General features: G+C 33.9%; 1 pseudogene; it reads right to left on the reverse strand.

The window, feature by feature from the left end:
- Positions 1 to 1523: 1523 nt before the first annotated feature.
- Positions 1524 to 3049, reverse strand: LOC149580321 (linamarin synthase 2 pseudogene; annotated as a pseudogene).
- Between the last annotated feature and the right edge of the window lie 21028 nt (positions 3050 to 24077).

Raw genomic sequence — 24077 nt, forward strand, 5'->3', positions numbered from 1 at the left:
TTTGTATACTGATCACTAGGCATTGTAGTCCCTAAATAGCCAAGGTAAATTGAATCAAAAACATTTGAAATGGGTAGAGTTTATGCAAAGCTATATGTTTGTATTAAAACATAGAAATAGAAGGTCTAATAGGGTTACAGATGCATTAAGTAGGAGATAGTTGTTGCTGAAAGTAATGCAGGTTGAAGTGGTTGGGTTTGATGAGCTCAAGAATTTGTATCCTGAGGATCTTGACTTTGTAGAAGCTTGGAAGGCTTGTAAAGAACCTGCTACTCTAGACAGGACTAGGTGGCTAGATTACATCATTTAGGATGCTATATTGTTCAAGGGAAGTCAATTGTGTATTCCAAGGAGTTCCATGAGGGAAAACTTGGTCAAAGAGAAGCACAGTAGAGGAATGACAAGACATTTTGGCCGAGATAAGACCATTTCCATTATTAGAGAACATTATTTTTGGCCTTAATTGTTAGGTATGTGCAGGATCATGGTCAACCAAACTATGCCCTTAAGTGGCAATAAAAAATCAGAAAATTAGGGCTATGTCAACTTGATGTGCAATTTTCTACTTGTTATTAACTTTATATCAAAAAGTCGAGAGAAAAGAATCTCTAGAAAATTGAATCTCAAAAAAAAAAAAAATTGATTGGCCAAACTTTTGAATTTTAATGCAATATTACATAAATTTCAAAACAAAAATATGAAGTAGACGTATGTTTGACCACTTTAATTAAAATCAAACGATAATTTTTTTAATAATATTCTAGTCATAAGTAGTAGACTCATGCCTCGCTCTGACACATATTTTTGGGTACTTTTATTCTAAATAAATAAATAATAATTAATTTTTGACTTTAGTATTTTTGGAATTTAAAAACTCCCGTGTTTGACCACTTTAACTAATTTAAAATGCTATAAAATTCAATTTTTCATTTTTTTGCTTATAGTAGAACAAATATAGAACGTGATGTATCTTTTAGATTTAAATAATGTTGTACCATTTGGAAGCCCTGAGAAGAAACAGTTTCCTTTCTGAAGAATTCGGACTACTACGAATTATCTGGATAGCTCTGTACGTTCTTCATGCTCTTATATACCTGATTCTTTCGACTTTGACGGTAGAGTTATTTAATTTGTGTTCTGCAGCAGTGACATGTTAAGCTATTTAATCAAAGACATGAAAAGTGGTATATTAATCATAACGATCCCGGCGTGAGAGAAACGTAAGTACTCAGAAAGTAAACTGACTGAAGGGTTTCAAATAACTTGGACGTCTAAGCTCCAAGCACTCTCAAATATACGGTTGTGCTGAAAAGGACATACAATTATTCGGTGAACATTAATAGCGTAGAAAGCATATTTGACAACTGAATCTGAAACACTATTATTTTGCACATGAATCTGGTAACATGTTTCCGCTAAATTAACAGTGCAGTGCAAGCATATATAATCTGATACATAATATGCAACAAACTACTCGATGCATTGGTGCCATCTCATTGAATACATAGACAATACTTTGGCGGCTACCCGGTTGTCAGAGAAGCCAATTCGGAAAGCTGTGTGATTTCATGAATAAACCTGTTGATGTTGAGAAAGGAAGAACCTCCCTCCCCTACCGCTTTAAACGCGGCATCCTTCAACTCCATTCCCTTTTTGCTCAGCTTCCATCAGTCTTCTCACCCCTTTTTCAATCTCCTCTCTTTTCACAACCATATTTTCATCAAATTCCACTCCCTCGAAGGCCAAGCCAATCTGCCACACATCTTTGCAGAAGCGGCAGTGGAGAAACTGGTCAACGAAATACGGCCACCCAAGCATTGGAACTCCCATGCTCATGCTCTCCAGACAAGAGTTCCACCCGCAGTGGCTCAGAAACCCTCCCACGGAAGGGTGGGACAAAACATTCAATTGAGGCGCCCATTTCACAATCAGTCCCCGATCTCTCACTCTCTCTTCAAAACCCTCGGGGAGAATGGCAGGCATACCTCCCGCTATATCATTGCGCAACACCCACAGAAAAGGGTGCTGACTGTTTTCCAACCCCATTGCCAATTCCTCCAGTTGTTCGTTCGACTTGACGGCGATGCTGCCGAAGGAAACGTAGATCACAGTATTGGGCTTTTGAGCGTCAAACCATTTGAGACAGCTCTCGTCCTGCTCCAAAAGACTCGCTTGCTTGTTCAAATCTATTCCATCTAGAAAATTGGGAAGAAACACGGGGCCAATTGCCAAAGCAGGGCAGGCATTACAGGACAGTGCGCTTACTGTCTCGGGGGGCTCGAGCTCATCAAACGTGTTGACCAGCACATAGTCTGCCTTGCTTTGAAATCGGGACTCTCGCAGGCTCCACTGGAACATGGTGTCCGATGCGTCTGCAGCGCGATAGAAAGAAGATAGATCACTCGGCAGCAGAGGTGGAAGATTACCTGGCAAACAAGTGATCACTTTGTCCGCCCTCTTCTACTCCTCCACTGCAATCACTTATCATGATGACAATCATTTTCAATTAGCAATGAAAACAAACATGAGGAAGACATAATGGCAGTCAGGATTTTGTACCTTTGACAGGAATATGTCTGCGGGGGATGAGAAGGTCGGTGTAGAACTGAGCAATTGAAGACGCGGCGCACATTGTCCAGAAGATGACTCGGGGCACTCCCAGATTCTTGGCCACTTGGTGTGTGCAAGACATGAAATTTTCTGATATAATGCAGGTGACGGGAGGAGTTTTCCCGTCTGATAAGTTGCACCGCAAATGATGTTCCAACACTGGGCCGAGTTTCTCCAAAGCGATTACGTACTCGTCGAGATTGGCTAGGCGGCCATGATCTGGCGGCAACCCGTCTGGAATTGTGATAAATTTGAATGCAGGTTCCTCATTATTACCCAAATCAGCTTCCTTGGACATGCACTTGTGACTGCATTCAGTGTTTACGAAAGTGATGAGAACCCCTCTTGTAGAGAGCAACTGGGCCAAATTGATGAGAGGATTGATACTCCCTTGCGCGGGGAAAGGCACCATGACTGCATGCATGCCGCTCATCTTCATCTCTCTAATTCGTTGAAATCAGTTGAGTATGGCCCTCGGATTTATACACTTCACAAGTATTGGGTGTGTGGAATGTTAGGTTCACATGGTGTACAGGAACATTAGAGTGCGTAAGATTAAGTTAATCCCATTACTACTGGAACAGGAAGATTTTGTTGAAAAATCATGTTTTAATACCCCAAACAACCTAACATTACATGGGACCCAAATTCATAAATATTGGACTATGACATTTAATTTATAGCTTTTGCGTTGTAGGATCAGACTGCCAATTGAAAAAAGGAAGACAGAGAAATATGCGGAAGGACAATTATTTTCACGTGACATACATGAATTGAAGTTAAAGGACTGATTTTTGAAGTTCAAGTAAAGATCTTCCAAATGATCTAAGGGCTCGTTCGGAATGAAGAAATGGGAATAGAAAAATTGGAATAAATCTATTCCAATTTTGGTCCAATGCAAGAATAAATCTAATTCTTAAAAAAACCTGAAATTAGATATATTCTCATTTTATTGCAAGTTCTCTTTTATGTGGTGGAGAATCTTAGAGTACATATAGATTCATAAGTGATAGAGGATAGCAGTCAATTTATTACTTGAAATTAAAGAAGAATCTATGGTGCAGAACTTTTACAAAAATAGATGGATGAGATGTAAAATAGGTACTTTGAAGTATCATATAGGTTAGACAAGTCATTTATCCCATGTGACATGGGCTTAGGTCTATGTCACATCATTAAGAAAGCATGTCTCATACACAAAATACATGTACTTATGTACAAAATTTAAACCAGATAGATCAAAATTAATTTTTCAAAGAGAGGAATAAAGATATTTGTAAAAGGTACTAATGCAAAAGTAAATATATCAATAAGTATATTTATTTAATTTTTGAAAATATGCCATTGGACTCATGTTACGGTAGATTTTATAAATATTAAGATAAATGACTTTATAATATGATATCATTTTGATTGTCAAATGTACTATTACTGTTGTGTATGAATAACCGCAACTTAGACTATGATGATATATATTCTTTTTGCGCAAGAATACTATTAAATCTTAAGCAATAAATTAATGATTCTGTATGATAGCAATCTTTGTAGTAGAACTGCTAGAATTATAACTAATACTCATATGAGCAACAATATTTCATACTTTTTGCAATTCAAAACACCACAAACCTCATAAAAATTAACAATTTTTTATTTTCGGAAAATTTAGGGCTTTGTTGGGTCTGTTGTTTGATTGTGCCGTGGATTATAATGAAAATTCTAGGGCTTTGTGGAAATAATGAAAATAACATATTATATTACTATAACGTTCATTTTTATATTGAACTATTGGGCGTGGAGAATGGTATTTTTTGCTTTTATTTAAATAAGATGTTTTATTGTTTTACAGTTTGGGATGTGGAATATAGTACAATTTAATGCATATTAAATGTAGTGGTTACTCTGTTTATAATTGTGTTATTTGTGAAATTATTTATATAGGTATTTCTCATTTCTATGTTTTTAATTTGTTGTATTTAAATTTTTTTTTACTATTTTATAATCTTTATTATCATAAATACAAATTTAGAATGTATATTCTTAAATATTTTTAAAAATATAACATATAGTAACTTTCTTTTGTATTTTTTAATTTTTAATTGAAAATATTTTTAAAAATAAAACTAAAAAATATTCAGAAAAATGTATAGATATTAAAAAAGTACTTATTATATAGTTAGTTGTTACTTTCTTCTTTTCAAATTCTATTTTTGAAGTAAATTTTATGTTGATTAATTTCTTCTAAAATGTTCAACACAAAATTTAAAATTTGTAAATATTTCTAGATCAGTTGTAAACTGTTAAATATGTTATTTTAGTTTTATATTTACTTTGTGCAAAAAAAATATATTAGAGAAAAAACAATTTTAAGTTTTTTATTTAATATTTGTAAAAGTTATTTTCTTTTAAATTATATTGTTTAGATTTAGATATTTATCAATTATTGTTTCAAAAATATATTTAAACATAAATGATTTTTAAAATTGATTTAAATTTTTAGAAATTTAACATCATTTTAGAATAGGAAGGTACAATTAGTCTCTATATTCATATTACAAAAGAAATAATGTATGTTCAATAATAAGTTATTACATTTTTATAATAAAATTGTTAATTGTAAATATAATCAACTATTCAAACAAATTTGTTGATGGTAGTAGAAAATGTAATTAGATAAGAATAAAATTAATTTTAAAAACATATATATTAATATCAAATTAAAAATATAAAATTAAATAGTAAACATTCTATATATGTCTTAAATTCATTAATTGAGATTTAGAAACTTAGTGATATTTTATTTCATAAAAGTTTTATAAAATTCACAATTTTTAGATAGAACATTTCAAAGTCTAAACACTATTAGAAAGCTCGTTAATAATGATAATGTTGAGCTTACTAATGAGGAGGAAACTAGAAGATGGCCTACGTATTATTTCTAAGATATTTACAACGCCCCTCAACCTCAGATTGATCTATCAGTTGAGAGGGAGTTATTGGAGATTATACACCCAGTGGTGGATGAACGAACAAACAAAGATCTCACTAGTAGAGTGACAAAGGACAAAGTTAGAGAGGTATTTTTTGCTATGGGGGCCTTCAAGGCCCCAGGCCTCGATGGATTTCAACTAACATTTTTTTATTAGTTCTAGCAAATTATTAAGTATGATATTATTCAAGTTGTTACAACCAACATAATTCTTAAAGAGCTAAACCATACTTTCTTTGTTTTGGTGCAAAAAGTTGATGACCCAGCTAGGTTGGAAGATTTCAAACTGATAAGCCTTTGTAATGCCATCTATAAGATCCGATGAGTCTAATTATTGCCTCTATTTTATGATAATTTTAAAGACTCTATTTTACTTCCACCAAGACATTTGTGAACTTGTGTTTACTTGAATTGATGATTAACCTACGAGTAGATAGTATGTCATATTTTGCCAATATTATATATATAATTTAGCATTTCATATAACCATCAAAATGTGTGTTCTAATATTTGAATTTAATTTGATAATGCTTATTTGCAAATATCGCTGCATAATAACTAACCTATTAGCAAAGAAAATTGAAGATGGTTGAAAGTATTCAAAGGGAAATGTTGAAGATAGCCAACAATATTCAAGGAGAAAAGATGTTAAGTTTTACCCATGGTGGAAAAAGCCATAACGATACCAAGGGACATGGCCACTAATATGGAGGAGCCATGAAGAATTTCTATATTTTCTCTACATTTGTTATTGTGTCAAAGCGGTTGTCTAGACTTTATTACTCATTCTCTGAGCTATTATCTTTCCTTCTTTTTCTCTAGTGGATTTTTAGTTATTTTGTTTTGCTTTCCTATTTCAGAATAAGTATTGATCTTCTATTTATAGGGATCAGTTTATGACAACAAACTATTGACTTTAGATGTGAGTTGTTTTTATAGTTTTATGTATCATTCTCATGTAAAGAATTTATGGAACATAATGAAATAGTTCTTGGTTTACATTCTGTGCTAGTAGATTAGCAGAAGCCAACCAAGGGGGGCCACTTCAGAGGTGGATTAGATTAGAATAGTGTAGATTTATTTTCAAGCATATTTAGTATTGCAAGTAGAAGTTGTAAGTTCCTTCCTATAGCATCATACTTTGTGAGTATTCCTATAGCATCTGTAAGAATAGTTATAGTAGATGAACTGAGTTGGAATATATATTAGTATTTAATTACATTTCCAGTATTCATTTCAGTAAAGAGTTAAGTGTATTAGTTTCCTACATCACTAGTGTAGGTTCTTTTCTTGCATTTTACTTTCTTGTAGCATAAGCATAATGACGCTTTAAGAAACCTAGTGCACATACTATGCCAACCATTTCAAGTATACGTCCCTAGGTTGAAAAAATTAAATGCACCTCATGGTGGCAAAAAATAGTCCTTAGATTGAATACACTATTCCTAAGTATGGCCTTGGGCATGATTATTAGACACTTATTGTGAGGCAGACCATTTTTGGCACTGTTGTTGGGGATGGTGTCAAGCTAGGAGCATTCTTGAGTCATAGTTCTTAGTTAAGTTTTTTTAGAAATTTTCAATCTTAAAGCTTTCTTCACCAATGTGAAGAATTCAATTGCATGCATTGAAGAGGAAGATGATAAGATGAATATGGCAGATTTCTTCCAAGAAAGTCTGTTAATTTGAACAAAGAAATTGAAGAAGAAGAAGTTGAGTTGCCTTTTGAAGACGCAAGCCCTGTTTTTCCTACAAGAATCATCCTCAAGAGCAGAACCCATAGATACGAGTGGTCTTCAAACTTTTGCTAAAATTTTGGCCAGTTTCCTCGATAATACTGCTCCAAATCCACCAATTTTTAATAATCCAATACCCAATGTTTCTTTTCAATAGCAACCTCATAATCTAATACCTCGAGAAATAGCACAATCTACTTTTCCATTTCCTCTTCGAAGCCTCATAAATATTGATAATCTCACGAGTATACCTGCAGCTACTCTTCCAAAGTTTTATGGCCTTGTAACCAAAGACCCTAATACTTTCTTGGTCGAATTTGACATGCTCTATCATAGCTTGGACTACAAAACTGATGCCCATAAGCTCAACTTATTTCAAACAACATTGAAAGAGTCAACTGTACGATGGTTCATGGGCTTAGGAACCAATGCATCATGAACTTGGGATGAAATGCAAACTCTATTTCTAGATTTATATAAAGAGTATTTCAGAGCATCTAGTTCAAGAAGAGATGATATCTTTAAGATATCACAAGAGGAAGAAACATTGTAAGACTATGTTTCACATTTTTTGTTTACACTACAGAAGAACCCTTAGCATGTGTTGTCTAAGGATTCATAAAAGCTATTATTTTTGAGAGGTGTGAATGATAATTGTCTAGAAGCACTACACTTGATGGCTGGTGGTGATGTATATCAATCTTCCTAGGATGACCTCAAGAAAAGCTATTAAAACTATTCAAGTTCAACTATGAAGAAAGGCCAGGGACCTTGTTCCAAAATCACTAAAGGAATCAGTCAGGGTATTTCAAAGCTCAAGATATCTAATCTACTTGTAGATTTGAAGAAGGATATTATAAATGATGTTTCTACACATCTTGGCACAATGACTATAAAGAAGAAACATGCATAAGATAAATTACAACTAGCTGAATACTACCCTCATTGCCAGAAGCAAAAGAAGGACTGCCAATGCAAACTGGTTGTCAGCATGGAGAACCAGCATCTTCCAACTGAGTACATCAAGATAGATGGAGATGATGAGAGAGTATTCTTTATTATTCAATGCCATCCATGGGCCCAACGTCAAGGTATGCCTTAGGACCCTTTGCAAAATTCAAATTTATATGGTAATCAATGGCAAAAATGTAATCCCCAAGGTTGTCCATATTATAATCAACCTAATTGGAATAATGCTTGGCAAAATAATCTGTAACAGCCCCAATGGCCTCAAAACTCCCAACCATCCTAGTCCAACCAACATAATAACTAATGGAAGAAGAAGCAGAACTAATGGCAACCATCCTAAGGGAATTGGTAGTGTACATACCAATGGAGAGGACCTCAAAAGTGGCCTAACCGAATTACTAGTACTCCATAATTACCACCCCCAACTTAATAACCAACACTAATGCCACCACTTGTGAATCCTAGAAAGCAGACATAGTTACCTACACAACCTCAGCCAAATCCAAATTACCAATAGTCACAACAACCCATGTATATTATTGATGCTCGGCAATATCTTTTTTATGCTCTGAATGTTGCAAATATACATCTAAGATCTGGTAAAACTTTAATAGTTCCTAAACTGCCTCTTATAACTAAAATACTAGATACTCCTACAACATCAAAATCCCCAGTCCTTAAAAAGGTTGACCCAACCAATGTCACTATCTTAGCCCAAGCTCTACTAGTGGTTAAACCTCCTTTCCAGAGAAGCTTGTACAAAGTAAACTTGTACAAATAGAGGAGCAGTCTTTTGATATTGTTGATTAGTTGAAGAACATGCATGTCCAAATACCCCTATTCCAAGCTATTAAAGATGTTCTTATGTATGTAAAAGTCATTAGAGAAGCCTTCTTGAAGAAGCCTAGGAGAAAGAAAAAGGACCCAACTATAGTCCATGTTGTGGAACAATTGGCTAACATTATGTTAGGAAAATTGATCACTCTAAAATATTCTAATCGAGGTGGTCCAATTGTGAATGTGACTATAAATGGTCAATCTGTTAAAAATGCTTTAATAGATCTTGGTGCACTGCTATAAATGTCATGACCAAGGATACTATAAAGAAATTGAAAATAGAAGGATTAAGGGCTACTCCAACAATTCTGCAACTTGTAGATAGTTCTACTATCACTCTTGATGGGATGATAGAAAGCATAGTTGTAACCTTAGACTCTCTAGAGTATCCTATAGATTTCATGATTTTGTCTCCCAAAGTTAATCTATCTGGTTACCTATCATCCTAGGATAACCATGGTTAACTACAACTGATGCAAATATAAGTTGTAGATCAAGGAATATGACCATATCAAATGCCCAAGCAACAAAGAAATTTGATTTGTATCCTCTAGCACAACCACTACCAAATTTAATTACATCTATTTGGCCAGATTTAGGGGATGGAGAAGAAGAGTTAAACTCTATAACACAACTTATGATGTTACATAGACAATCCTTTCTAAAGCTATAGGAAGAGGATTCAGTACTTTAGAGTATTCTTACGAACAATTGTGTAGTAGAAAAAGATGTATCTGAAAGTTTCATGTTAGAATTAACCACATATGAGGAATGTGATGAGAATTGTACGCTGCTCAAAGAACCAAACATTCTTCATCAACTCTTACTGTGTAAATTAGATACAAGTCAAATTTTTGAGGCTACTATGATAGAGTCTACCACTACTTTTAAGCTTTCCAAAGGTCAAAATCTTTATGTTAATCTCAAATTATCATCCACAGAAATGGAATGGTTAACAAAACTACTTCAAAAGCATGAAAAGCATTTTGCATGCGACTATGGTGATATGAAAGGGTTGAGTCCTACATTATGCACTCATAGAATATACATGAATGAAGGGTTCCTACCATTCTATCAACCCTAGAGAAGGATAAATCCAAGCCTTAGAGAAATAGTTAAAACTAAATTACAAAAATTGCTTGATGCTAGTTTTATTTATCCTATATCTGATAGTAGATGGGTGACACACCTGGTCATAGTGCCCAAAAAGGGAGGGAAATGGTAGATTTGTGTAGATTATAGAGAATTGAACAAGGCCACCAAAAATGATCACTTTCCTTTATCATTCATAGATCAAGTTCTAGACATTCTAGCTGGAAAGAAGTATTTGTCTTTTCTAGATGGGTATAGTTGTTATAATCAAATGAGTATTGCTTCTAAAGACCAAGATAAAAAAACATTCACATGGCCATGGTTACTTTTGCATACTCTATTTTTTAATTTGGTCTATGTAATGCTACTGCAACATTTCAATGAGTTGTTATTAGCATCTTTTCTAATATATCACATGATTGTATGGAAATATATATGGATGACTTCACAACATTTGGAGTCACCTTTGAGGAAGCCATGATGAATCTTGAAAAAGTTTTGATAAGGTGTCAAAAACATAATCCAACACTTAATAGTGAAAAATGTTTCATGCTCATGCCGGAAGAGGTGGTACTTGGTCATTTCATATCAGTTATAGGAATACAAGTGGATCTAGCCAAGACAAAGGTAATCTAAACACTCCCCATACCCACAAAACTGAAAGATGTAAGGATTTTTCTAGGTCATGTTGGATATTATAGATGTTTCATAAAAGACTTCAGAAAAATAGTTAGTCCCTTGTATACATTACTAAGGAAGCTAAATTCATTTGGACACCCAAATGCAATGAAGCCTTCTTGCAGCTTAAGAAACTTCTCACTACAACCCTAGCTTTACAAGGCCCTAATTGGACTTTTCCTTTTCACATATATAAAGATGCTTCTAACTATGCGATAGGTGCAATTCTAGGAAAACAATCTCAACATCTTGAAAATGCAATATATGATATTAGCAAGAGCCTTCATGGACCAAAATTAAACTACACAGTGACTAAAAAAGAACTATTAGGAGTAGTTTATGCTCTGAACAAATTTTGGCATTACATAATTAGCTATCCCATATTTGTTCATATTGATCATGGAAAAATTAAATATCTCATGAATAAACTTGCTATAATAGGTAGGTTAACAAGATGGTTACTATTGTTGCAAGAATTTGATATCACCATCGTTGATAAGCCTACAAGAGCCAATGTGGTAGCTAGTTATTTATCAAGAATCCACCATGATGAGAATGACACTACTCTGGTAGATGATACATTTCTAGATGAGTATTTATTTCATATTGTTGTCCAAACTCCATGGTAAGCAAACATTGCTAAGTACATTGTAGCTAATAAAATGCCAGAACATTTCTCTTACAAGGAAGAGAAGTTGCTTGTAGAGAAAAGTTTTCATTTCTCTTGGATTGATTATATCTTATTTTACACTAGACCTGATCAAGTTATGAGAAGGTGTGAGAGAGGAGATGAGACATATGACATTCTACATGCATGTCATAATGAACCATGTGGAAGGCACTTTGTAGCAAAAAGAATAGCCTTGAAAATTTTAACAACTAGTTACTATTGGCCTACGCTTCACAAAGATGTAGCTAACTATACACGAAAGTCTAGAAAGTGTTAAAGGATTGGCTGACCAACAAGAATAGATGAAATGCCTCTCAATCTACAACTAGCATTAACACTATTTGACAAATGGGGCATGGACTTCATTGGTCCAATTGATCCTCCATCCAATGAGAAATCATATATCCTTGTATGCACTAACTACCTGAAAAAATGGATTGAAGTCAAAGCCATGAAGCATGCTCATGATCAAAAAGTTATAGAATTTTTGTATGAAAAAATCTTTACTTGCTATGCTGTACCCAAAGAACTACTCGCTGACCAAGGTGCTCAATTTACTTCTAATCTGATCACAAAACTTATGAAACAATATAATATCAGGCACCATAAATCAAGTCCCTATCACCCTCAAACTAATGGACAAGTAGAAGTCACAAATTGGGAGATAGAGGCCATCTTGACAAAAATAGTTCATTTGCACCATAGGGATTGGAATAGCATATTACTAGAAGCCATTTGAGCCTATAGAACAACATGGAAGACTACTATAGGGTTCACACCATTTGAGCTCCTATATGGGAAAGTAGCAATGCTCCCCATTGAATTTGAACATAAAACTTTAAGGACTGCTTTGGAGTTGAACATTGAACTTCCTACAGCATAGAGAGAACATCTTCTACATCTTAATTCTTTAGATGAAATGTGTAAGGCTGCTCTAGAATGCACTAAAATCATATAGAAGAAAAGGAAACAATGGCATGACTCCCACATTAGCAACAAACAATTTTAAGTTGGTAACTGGGCATAGCTACATGATTCCAAATTTAAAGATATGCCAAGCAAGCTGCAGAAATGATGGTTGGGTCCATATGAAATTAACCATGTCTTTGTAAATGGAGCCATCCAATTAACTACTATTGATCCAGTGCCTTTTAAGTTATTAGTTAATAGCCATAGACTCAAGTTATATAAATGGCCCCAAACTAAAGAGGACTTCTTGCAGTAGTTTCAATGGCCAAATTCAAATGCACACCAAGTAACTCTTCCTATAGCAAAAGGTGTGACCTCCTACCTATAGCTTTTCACTACTAATTTCTTCATACATGCCCATAATAAAAACTTTATGTCCACATAAAGTTCCAAATTTCTCCATTCATCTTCTAATTTATTCTTTTCCAACTCATCTCACTTGTTTACCTACCACCCACCCACCTTCCACATCCTCATTTTCCAATGCTTTCAATAAACATCGCAAGTTTGCTGATATATATTGTCATTGCTAATGTACTTTCCACCACTTTTTGGTACATGCAACAATCAACTAATAGGTATCATCTTTTCAAATATTTATTCATTTATAGTACATAGATTTTTTTTCTTATATCTAATACTGCATTATTTATATTATGGTAGTGTTATGCCAGTTCCATACCTCGTACTAAGTCTAAAAAGTGTGGACACTTGTCCATGTTTCATAGGGGGTAGGGAAGGTTACTAAAACCCAATGAAATTCCTATTTATTCATAAATATTCTTTTCCAAATCATTATACTTCTTTTATTAATGACACTCAATTTCTATAAGTATGCAAGTGTCTAGGTGTCACACCCCTTATTCTTGAATGATTCCTTACTTTTAGGCTATGATGTGACCCATATTTAATTTTCAATTTATCTAAATTCTATTTTTGGACAATTTTCACAAATCCACGATTTACTCTCATTAAAACCACATTATTATTGCTTCTAACAAATTGTCATGACATTAATTAGCTAAAAAATGAAATGTGAAAATGGGTCTATAAAACAACAACAAGAGAAAGCCTAAATTCATAGGAGGGAAATAGTGCGACCAGAGCAGAGAGTGAAATTGTCAAGCAAAAATGGGTGGACAATTGCAGTGATGAGAACTAGAGGAGCATACTGTTTTACTCTCGAACATAGATGCAATGAGGAGATTTAATGCATGTGGCTAGCTAGGGTATTTCCTAAGTTTAACTGTGTTTGATGAAGAAATAGCCACCAAATTTACAAGAACATTTAACGAGGGAGAAGCTATTGTATGGGGTTTAATAGCTGTTGCTATAGAAGAGTGAATAGCAGAAGTAACTGGGTTACTAGCAATAAGAGAACATTATTCTAATACACATGATGCAAGGTTAGCTAGGGCTTAGTTTGTCATACCAATTGATCCTCAGTTGGATATCACCAAGCAAGGTTGCAAAAGGACATCTCTTCTACTGCCATACAATGAGTTAGTTATGCACATTATCAGGTACCTCACATGTGAAGTAAGATTTTCATATTTACATGCACATCATTTTAAATTGCTTAGCTATATAAGGCACAATTATCTAGTAAATGTTCCCAATTTCTTGTATAACATGTTATACATTAGTGCTGGAGAAACCCAAAAGGGGAAGGAGAATTTTTTCAACCATCATGCCCTAATTAAATTACTCATAGAAAGATTACTTAGGGATGCCTCTCCAATGTCATGGGTAGAATTTGTCCAAGCTAAAACCCTACAAACCTAGGCTATCCTTAATGAATAGCCAAGTGAAGAGAATGTAGTTACCACTGATGAATCTACTAAACAAAGCACTTAAGATGCTGAAGCTATAAATGTGGAAGAAAATGTGTCTACCTATTTAAGAGACTCAAAAACCTACCTTTGCCTGAGCAAAATGAAAACAAAAATTACAAGAAGAGACCTTAGCACTGATAGTAGAAAAGCCAAGCCTTGCAATTGCAAAGCAAAAGAAAACTAAGACGAGTCCTACAGTAGTTACTCCTACATCAGAGACACCAAAAGGAAGAAGTAGGAACAAGGCTATGTATGATACCAGAGGAGACCCCTATGAGAAGAAGTCCTAGAATGAGGGGACAAGTTTCTAAAGTGATAGTAGAAGCTTAGTCTACTTCATCCAAACCATCCAATAAAGAATCCCCAGTACAAATTGTTCCCAATAACTCTCCTCCTCACCCTGAAACTACAAACATTCATGAAAACCCTAATGAGGAATGTAGGGTTGAATTAATTTTTTTTTTAAAGATTCCCCTATAGGCCAAAAAATAATTCCCATAATGAATGAGTTAGTTTATTCAAACAATAGCCTAGTTCCCTACAAGCCAACATAGCTTATAAATTTCATAGAGTGGTTATGGAGGGAATAGAGGAAGATGAAAAATAACTATGAAGAGGACAGTGGTTCCATTACCCTGTAAAAACTTCTTTTCCAATTGTTTAGACAACATATTCTTTCTATAGCCTTATGGGAAGAGGAGAGGAAGAAGATGAAGAAAGTCATAGAAGAAGATGAAGAAAGTCATAGTGTCCCAAGGTGAGGAAATTATATATTTGGAAGAGCAATCGGGAAACCAAAAACAAAGGATGAATCATGCCCTCAAATTGGTTGATCAAGCACTTGCTTCCAGACCACCACCTCAGATTTATGCTATGTGTTTAAAGGAACAATTCTTTTTATTCCAACTTATGCTAACTCTCAAGAAAATAAATGTAAAATTCAAATCAACTTAGGAATTCTATGGTTTCTACCAGACTCTACCATCCTGGTAGCAAAACTTGGTCTATGAGTTATATGTGCAAAATTATATCATTCTAGCAGAAACTCAATGGAATCTGTTGCTCTATATAGGGGATATACATCTGAGGGCTTTGATGTCCTAGATGCATAATGAAGCTAATTATGACAAACAATTGAATAATTACAGAGATGAGGAAAGAACAAAGCCCCTATCATTGAGAGCTAAGAGCAGTAAACCAGAAGAAATTATTAGGGATTGGTTTAGATTGACCTATGGGGATAAGATCAACGAAGTAAGGGAAAAAATCTTCACTACCAAAATCAAGGTCTATGTAGACTATGAGAACCTACCTTACTTTACCTTTCAAAGAGCCATGGTTGGTGCTAAAAATTGGTGGGCTAGATTACCTGAGACACTTAAAAGATCAGAACCACACAATCCTATCAATCTAGAGGTCACCCCTTCACCAAGTTCCAAAGTTATAGAGTTGGAGAAACAAGCTAGGCTAGAACTATGGTGCCCACTCACTATGCAACCTCTAATGCTCATGTGGCCCTTGTATGATATTAATGCTAACAGACTTGACAAGTTGCAGGAGGAAAATAGAAGGGATGTTTGGGAGAGAACATGAGGATTCTACTACACCTTCAAAAGTAGCAGGAGAGGAAGGATTAAAGTTGGAGAATTCAGATCACTGACTAGAAAATGCAATGCTTCAGGACAAGCATCAGTTTACCAGGGGACAGATGATGAGGTTAATTATTGCCTCTATTTAATGATAATTTTAAACACTCTATTTTACTTCCAACAAGACATTTGTGAACTTATGTTTACTTGAATTGATGATTAACCTCTAGGTAGATAGTATGTCATATTTTGCCAATATTATATATATAATGTAGTATTTCATATAACCATCTGAATGTGTGTTCTAATATTTGAATTTAATTTGATTATGCTTATTTGCAAATATATCTACATAATAACTAACCTATTAGAAAAGGAAGCTAAAGATGGTTAGAAGTATTCAAAGGGAAATGTTGAAGATAACCAACAACATTCAAGGAGAAAAGACGTTAAGATTTAGGTGCAGTGGAAAAAGTCATAATGGTACCAAGGGACACAACTACTAATATGGAGGAGCTATGAAGAATTGCTATATTTTCTCTACATTTATTATTGTGTCAAAGCGGTTGTCTTGACTTTATTACTCATTCTGTGAGTTGTTATCTTTCCTTCTTTTTCTCTGGTGGATTTGTAGTTAGTTTGTTTTTCTTTTCTATTTTAGAATAAGTGTTGATCTTCTAATTGTAGGGATCAAACTAATAGGTTAGAAGAAAGTTTATGACATGAAACTATTGACTTTTGCAGTGAGTTGTTTTTATAGTTTTATGTATCGTTCTCATGCAAGGAATTTCTGGAACATATTGAAATATCTCCAAGGGGGCCCACTTGGGAGCTGGATTAGATTAGAATAGTATAGTTTTTTTCTAAAGCATCTTTAGTATTGCAGGTAGAAGTTGTAAGTTCCTTACTATAGCATCATACTGTGTGAGTGTTCCTATAACATCTATAAGAATAGTTATAGTAAATGAACTAAGTTGGAATATATATTAGTATTTACTTGCTCTAGTATTTGTTTCAGTAAAGAGTTAAGTGTGTTAGTTTCCTATAGCACTAGTGTAGGATCTTTTCATACATTTTACTTTCCTGTAGCATTAGCATAATGACTCATTAAGAAACCTAGTGCACATACTGTGCTCACCATTTCAAGTATACATCCCTAGGTTGAAAAAATCAAATGTACCTCATGGTGGGGGAAAAGAGTCCTTAGATTAAATACACTATTCTTAAGTATGGCCTTGGGCATGATTATTATACACCTATTGTGAAGTGGACCAAGATCATCTGCAAGGTGGTGAAGAATAAAATAAAACCTATCTTGGATAAGGAAATTAGTACTACTCGGAATGGGCTTTTCCATGGTTAGAAAATTTTAGATGTTATGATTACCTCTCATGAGGTCCTTCACTCTATGGAGAGGAGTGGGAACCTAAGTATGGCAATGAAACTTGGATATTTTGAACACTTATGATAAGATGAGAAGATAATTTTTAATTAAAATTCTTAGAAAATTTAGTTTTAGGGAGAATTTCATTACCCTTTAGGGGAAATGATAAACAATGTTCAATTCTTTGTTTTGGTTAATGAATCCCCAGGAAAATTCTTTTGGGTTGAGTAGGGCCTCCGAAAAAGTGGTTCAAAGTGGTTGCAGAGATTCCTGGTAGAAAGCTCCTAACTATGGCTGCTTGGTGACAAATGGCCTGATTCAAACTAGCTATGACCCTCCCACATAAGATAGTACAACAATTTATTGATGATTCTTTCCTTTATAGAATCTCTTCTATAAGAGATGCTGAGGCCTAGAAGAAAACTTTGAATTCATAGATACGTGAAAGTTGTTAGGACAACACATTAATTACCAATAAAGTAAGGCTTACTTCTTCAATATGGACCTGGCTCTACAACAAAGGATTACCAAGGAGTTATAATGTTAGGTTGAGAACCTTCTCAATACCTATTTGGTGCTCCCCCTTATAGTCAAGGAAGTTACCACCCAATTCTGGAATACTATAGTGGAAAGGATGTAGAAGAAGTTGGCAAGATGGAAAGGTAAGGCTCTATGAATGTAGGTAAACTTCAACTCATCTTAGCCTTATTATAGGGAATCCCTGTTTACTTTTTTCCTCATTCAAAATCTCTAGTAGGTTTAGAGATTTACTTGAGAAGATCCGAAAGAATTTTCTATGGTTAGGAATATATTAGGAGAAGATAAAATTGAGCCTCATTAGTTGGGAAAAGGTTTGTATACCTTAATCCCAAGTGGGTTTGAACTTGACGAGAATTGGAGATCTAAATAAAGTCCTCATGGTGAATATTGGTTGGAAACTATCCTAGAGTTTGGCCTCTTGGTGCCGAATCATGAGAGCCAAATATTTGGGAGGTGGGTCTTTCAATCAAGCCCTCTTTATGGAAAGACACCATGAACACATGCACTCCCCTCATCTTCATCTATCTATTTGCTTGAAATCAGTTAAGTATGGCCCTCAAATTTATACATTTTACAAGTATTGGGTATGTAGAATGTTAGGTTCACATGGCATAGAGGAACATTAGAGTGCATAAGATTAAGTTAGTTTCATTGCTGTAAATTGGAAGATATTTTTATTAAAGATCTTGTTTTAGGTGCCCTAAACAACCTAAGACTAAACATGACCCAAATTCATAAATGTTCAACTATGACTTTTAAACTACCAATTAAAAAAGAAGAAAAATAAATATGAGTAATAGACAAGGACAATTATTTTCACATGAGATACATGAATTTAAGTTAAATGACTAATTTTAATTTTTTTTGATTTATTAGTTATGCATTAAGTTCAAATATATTTTAATTTCAGACCTTCCAAATGAAAGTTTATAAGCTATCATTGTATTGCAAGTCCCTCTTTATATGGTGGAGAATCTTAGAGTACATATAGATTCATAAGTGATAGAGGATAGCATTCAATTTATTACTTGAGATTAAATGAGAATTTATAGTGCAAAAATTTTAGGAAAATGGATGGTTGAGATGGAAAATAAGTACTTTGAAGTATCATATATGTTGGACAAGCCATTTATCCCATGTCACATGGGCTTAGGTCTAAATCACATCATTAAGAGAGCATGTCTCATGCACAAAGATACATGTACTTATATACAACATTTGAAGAAGATAGATCAAAATTAGTATGTTAAAGTGAAGGATTAAGAGATTTATAAAACTAACTAAGATAAAAGTAGATATATTAGTAAGCATATTTATTTAATTTTTGGAATGATGCCATTAGACTTAGGTTATTGTAGATTTTATTAAAAACTGTTAAATTACATTATGCTAAATAAAATTGATAAATAATAATTAATAATGTGGCTTTATGATGTTAAATAACTAGCTTAATGTATATTATATTTATATAATATATATAGTGATAGAGATATTGAGGCTTTAAAATTTTCAATAAAATATATCTTTAAAAAATAGTTAAGCCTCTAAGCCTCTAGGCCATTTCTATATATGTTATATAAATTTAGGCTTAGGATTTGGGTTGTTTGGTTTCATAAGTATATTGTTTCAAATAAGATATCATTGTGATTCAATATTTATTTAACATTTATTAGTTTTATAGTTCCCATTTGACATTTATATTTTATAATAGTTTATTATAATAAAAATGTATTGTACAACAAATTGATTATGTATACATTTTTACGCTATGTTTAAGTATGATATTAATTTATTTATATTTAGGGTTGAAATAAAAGCTATTATAGATTTATTGATCATACCTTATGTCTTGTTTAATTTAATATTAAAAAACATTTTTGATTTTGAATAGCAATTGGGACTCCTCTTGTTTTTGTACCATTTAGCCAGGTTTTGAGTTAAAATAAGTGTGACATAGTGGCATGTATTTTCCATATGTTATGATATGATTTTTGATTAATTAAATAAGGTTTTATAGGGATCCTAAAGTCCAAAATTTCTTACATAAAAAAGGGCTGCATGTTAACAAAAAATGCCTAGCAATAGAACAATGGCCAACAGAAAAGCTAGAATGAAAGATAGTCAAAAAGGAAAAAAGAAAAAAACCTACAGAGATAATAGAATCCAAAGGCGAAGCTTGTATATTCTTCGCTTACTCCCTCCTCTTCCTTTTGAGGTCCTACATGGTCTTTGTCACTTTGTGGGCTCTTTGAAACTCCTATACAAAGAGCTCCTAGTTCTTCTCATAACTCTGATCCATGTGGCTTTGGGTTATGTCCGTTATGGTGTCCTTTTCCATCATGTCTTCATCATTTTAATTTCCATCCTTCTCCATGAGAAACCCCTTGGCTTTCACCTTGCCATTTAGACTAACAATGTTATCATTGAGAGAATTAAGAATAGTGAGCATCAAGTTAGCCATGTTGTGGTTGAATTTCTCCATATTTTTCATCCTTTCTTCAACCATCTTGATTCGATCCCCTAGGTCGGTCAAGTTCCCTTGCTCATTCTTCTTCCCCTGGCTTTCCATCTGTCCCATTCTTTCTTTTACCTCCTCCAACTCATGAAAGATCCATTTTATAGATTGGAAGTTGAAAATCATGTTGTTCTTTGCATTGTTGAGAAAGTTCATACCCACCTTTCTCGCATGGTTAGTGATGGCCACCAAAGCCGGTTCTATGAGTTCTAATTGGATCTTGCCCTATTTTTCTTCAAGGATTTTGGGTTCATAACTTCTCTAACAATCACCATTTTAGAGCTTTTGGCATTGAAGTTCTTCCAAGCAATATGCCTATCTTTTATTACAACCTTACCTCTTGTGTTTCCCTCCTCCATTATAATATGTTATAATCTATTATAAGGCATAGTATAGAAAATAATTGAGTCATTAAATTAATATTTTAATATTATTAGATAGAATGTTAACATAAAAAATGAAAAATCATAATTTAGATTCTAAAAAAGGACATGCATATTTATATATTTAATAGTACTACTACCTCATTGAAATTTGTCAATATTATCTTTTCAAGTAATAATCTTCCTCATAACTATTTAATTTTTATAGAGGCTTTGATATATAATTAGTACCATTAATAATTTTAATGACTAATTAATAATTAACATTTTCTGTATAAATTATTATCATAACTATTATTCTAATGCTTCATATTAAATCCTATGTATGATGATTATGAGATGAAAAAATCAATTATTTAATTTTTAAACAATGTTAAATTAGTTTTCTATGTGTTTCATATATAATTATATATAAGTCATCTATAAATATAGCCTAACAATAGAAGAGGTAAATCCATTCCTATAAGACTCAAAAAGTTAGATATATATATATATATATATATATATATATATATATATATATATATATATATATATATATATATATATATATATATATATATATATATATATATATATATATATATATATATAGATGAATAGTCCCTTCCTCATATTAAAAAAATACAATAAAGTTACATATTCACAAAGAAAGGGGCTAGGGAAACATGATCACCTTGCGAGTTCAAATAGCCTAAGGCTAGATATCAACTATTCATCAAAAAAAACTTTTAAAAACATAAAGAGCATCATGCTGCCAATGCAGGGCTAGCAAAGGGAGGAGGATCCTTATCATTAGATCCCAACATGTGGGTGGGGTGTGCAGACAACTTAGGGGGAGCCCATCCATCATCAACAATAGCATTATCTTCCTTTTCTCCCTCTTGCTTGGGAGGAGAAATGGCTAAGACCATCTGAGGAAACACCCACTTGGAGTCTAAGTGCATAGAGGGCTAACTAGTAGTAGGAGAAGCATGAGGAGCCATTGGGGACTATCGGCCCAAGCCAGACCTTTGAGGAGGTAAGGCAGAGCAGTGCCAACCACTAGAGCCTCCAGAAGAGTGGCATTAACCAAAAGCACCATTGCTAGGAGAGCGGTGTGGTTGAGAGTGAGGCATGTGTGAGTTGCGAATAGAACTACTATGTCCTCGACAGAAACTACAAGGAGTGGTACAGTCACCAGAGGTCAAATCTAGTAGAACACGAGCCACTATATAGGGGGCACTTTCCCAATGTTCCAAAAGCTCCCGTAGGTGATCCACCTCCAGAGCCACTTTATCTATTTGTACTTGAATATGCAACATGACATGGTTATAAATACATGATTTAGCATATATAGCAACATTAATGTCAATTTTTTTATTAGCATAATAACTGCATTGTGATCTTTCCAAATGGTAAATTAGATCTCCAGTCTGAAAGCAAGCTATAACTAGGAGTACTTGAAGGGAATCTAAGTGTTGTCACCTAGAACAACCTATTCCATGAGAAAGGTTCTAGGAGGAAGGGTTGAAAAAGATAATGGATCCATTGCCAATAACAATGAGCCCATTGATAGAACCACAAAATGTGCAAAAAAGTCTCTGGTTGACCACAGAAAGGGCAACGAGGGTTAGGAACATTTAGATGTTGTAGCCAAGGGCCCTAATGAAAACCTTGGAAAAGAATAGACTAGGAAAAATGCATAATTTTAGGCTTAGTAATGGTTTGTGTCATGTCCCCTTTTCAAATAATTAAAAAATAATAATCTTTGCTAAGGCAGGCAGCCCCAAGAAAGTGAAGTTTCAGAAAAAGGGGGTTAATCTTTGGAAACTGTTGGACTAATAAATGAAAATTATTATTAAAATATGTTTCATTAACCTCTCTTGGATGTGAGTTATGGTTATGCCCTCTTTTAAGGGGTTTGGAGGCATTTTGGAGGGATTCCAGAACTTGATTTTTGCTCATTCTTTGTTATTCTTCAGAGGCAGCCAAACCTGTGGAGAAGGAGACCCAAGAACGAGAGTTTGCAGGTTTCTAGGGAGACCCAAGAATGGGAGTTTGCAGGTTTCTAGGGAGACCCAAGAATGGGAGTTTTCAAGTTTCCAAGAAGGCTAAGGATGGGAGTTTGAAGCCATTCTATGTGCATGCTCATATAGAGTTTGCCTTTGTGCTGAACAGTGCAGATTTGTGGGTTTTCGGGTGTGTTTTTTGTATGAGTTTGGTGTTTTCAGTTGGGTATTTCATATCAGTTTGGGTTGCTATTGTATTTTAGAATTTAAGGTGTTAAAATAGAGCTGAATATATGTATTGGGATGTGATTAAACTTTTGAGATGATTATTAGTGTTTTTGTGGTGTTTCCGAGCATTTTTGTGTTAATTTCGGGAGCCCGATGAGCATAGTTTTTGTCCTACATTTGAGAACTGTTGTGTAAAGGCTATATGAATCTGAAAATGTCATTTTTTAGGCTGTTATGCTGTTGAAATTTTTGTAAAAATGTCCACTTTCAGATTTATTAATAATAGGTGAAGCTGTGAAGCTTTTGGCACAATTTCTAGCATACCCGATTTGGGGTTTCTTGAGAAATTTGGTGGATCTTTGTGATATTAGTTGTTTTCTCTTGAAAATCTGATTAGAGGTTGGAAATATCATGTAAAATCAAAAAAGGGACATTTCAGTGGTATCAGAGCCATGATCTTGCTAGCTTGAGGGTTTGTAGAAGTTTTCATGTCAGTTTTGACAACTACCCAGATCTTGCATGTTAGTTTTGACAACTACCTAGATCTTGCATGTCATAATTTATGGTTGCATGTTGCTTCTAATCAGCTGCATGTCAAAATTTATGGTTGCATTCTACTTCTAATCATTTTCATGTTAGTTCTTGGTGAATTTGGTGGTTGTAGAAGTTTGCATGTCAGTTTTGACAACTACCCAAATCTTGCATGTCAGTTTTGACAACTACACAGATCTTGCATGTTAGTTTTGACAACTACCCAGATCTTGCATGTTAGTTTTGATAACTACCCAAATCTTGCATGTCAAAATTTATGGTTGCATTCTACTTCTAATCATTTGCATGTTAGTTCTTAGTGAATTTGGTGGTTGCATGTTGCTTCTAATCAGCTACATGTCAAAATTTATGGTTGCATGCAACTAAGTGAAAGAGAAAAAAGATATTTGCAGCGAGAAAAGAATAAAGAAATTTTGATCAAACCTCCAGTTGAAAGTAAAAGTAAAAAATCCAAGGAAGGGAAAAGTATGGCTGATCCAGATGAGATGGAAAAGAAATTCTTCCAAGACATCCA

This window comes from Cupressus sempervirens, chromosome 1 (assembly GCF_028749045.1).
Source record: "Cupressus sempervirens isolate cs-2001-9-10 chromosome 1, ASM2874904v1, whole genome shotgun sequence".
Taxonomy (NCBI): Eukaryota; Viridiplantae; Streptophyta; class Pinopsida; order Cupressales; family Cupressaceae; genus Cupressus; species Cupressus sempervirens.